This window comes from Phalaenopsis equestris, unplaced genomic scaffold, assembly GCF_001263595.1.
Source record: "Phalaenopsis equestris unplaced genomic scaffold, ASM126359v1 Scaffold000246, whole genome shotgun sequence".
NCBI classification, from domain to species: domain Eukaryota; kingdom Viridiplantae; phylum Streptophyta; class Magnoliopsida; order Asparagales; family Orchidaceae; genus Phalaenopsis; species Phalaenopsis equestris.
In genome coordinates this window covers 442053-443223 of record NW_018164688.1, presented here as the reverse complement: position 1 = coordinate 443223, position 1171 = coordinate 442053, and the positions used below count along the sequence as shown (strand labels likewise).

Sequence of the window (1171 nt, the reverse complement as noted above, 5' to 3'; positions counted from 1 at the left end):
ATTTATAACCACTAGGTCTTGCACCGAAAAGAAGCGAAACCGTCCAAGAAACCCTAACTATTTTTGTCGAAGAGAAAGGGAAACCGCCGAAGAAGAAGCGACGAAGAATGCTCGAACCACCGAAAACTGTAAACTGTGATCGACGTTTCGGTGGGCTAGATTCGGGCCGGGTCACACTATATAAGTGTTTATTTAATTTTTTGGGCAATGGGACCCACCTGCCGCGTTGGCTTCTTTTCATTGAACTCTGCATGCAACTTTTCATATGAAGTCCGAAGGTAATATTTTTCCGTAAGGATGACTAGGCACATCTCCAAACACCACCTCTACTATGTACTCCGCTATACTCAACGACAACACCGCTCTCATGAACATCAGGAAATGAACTTGCAATGCCGTCTCTAGGGTTCCGATCGTCTGCAGTTTTCCGGCGACCGCTTCGTCGATCCAAGAGGAAAAAGCCGACGATCGTGATTCAACGACACCAAATGTAGAGAATGGGATTGAGAGAGCCTCTATTAAAAAGTGCTGCAATATGTTATATTTTTCAGTAGAATTCACTGAGGCCTGTTCTTTATAATCACATACTTCAGATTTCTACGTAAAAAGCTCCATCATCAATGCATCACAGCTAACAATTTTGATCATGTGCCAGAATTTTGTTCAAAGTTGCTATTATCAGTGAAAATTACAACTTTATTTACCTTATTTACTTTCAGGCGTGAAAATCAAAATCAAGCATTTGTGATAATTTTGTCTGCATTTAATATAAATTTGGACAAGAGTTTGGACTTAGGTAGCATTAGTCTCTCATGAATAATACTAAGCTCTGTTTAAGCAAACATTAACACAACCACGCTTTGTTACCACCACTTGACTCCACAATGACCTGCATAGTCAAAAAATAAAAATAAAAAAAACATAAATACACAAATGCATAAATAAGATTAAGGACGATTTACATGCATACCACTCCTTTGTATTTATTTACATATCTAACAGCTAAACCTCAGCTTTTACATTTTTTTTTAAAAGGTAAAATTGTTATTTGGTCCAGTGGGCACCAAATATCGATTCCCCCAAAGGGTTGAAAACCCTGGTTTGCTTGCACCACGGGATTCGAACCCCCGACCCGAGGGAATTACGCCAGAGGCCGCACCAATGAGCCAGG

General features: G+C 40.0%; 1 protein-coding gene across 1 annotated transcript in view; it reads right to left on the bottom strand.

The window, feature by feature from the left end:
• Positions 1-767: 767 nt before the first annotated feature.
• LOC110024100 overlaps positions 768-1171 on the bottom strand; it is a 31128-nt gene continuing 30724 nt past the window's right edge. The window contains exon 9 of the transcript XR_002293970.1: positions 768-889. The gene's annotated coding sequence lies outside the window, so the exon portion shown is untranslated. The remainder of the gene's footprint in view (positions 890-1171) is intronic.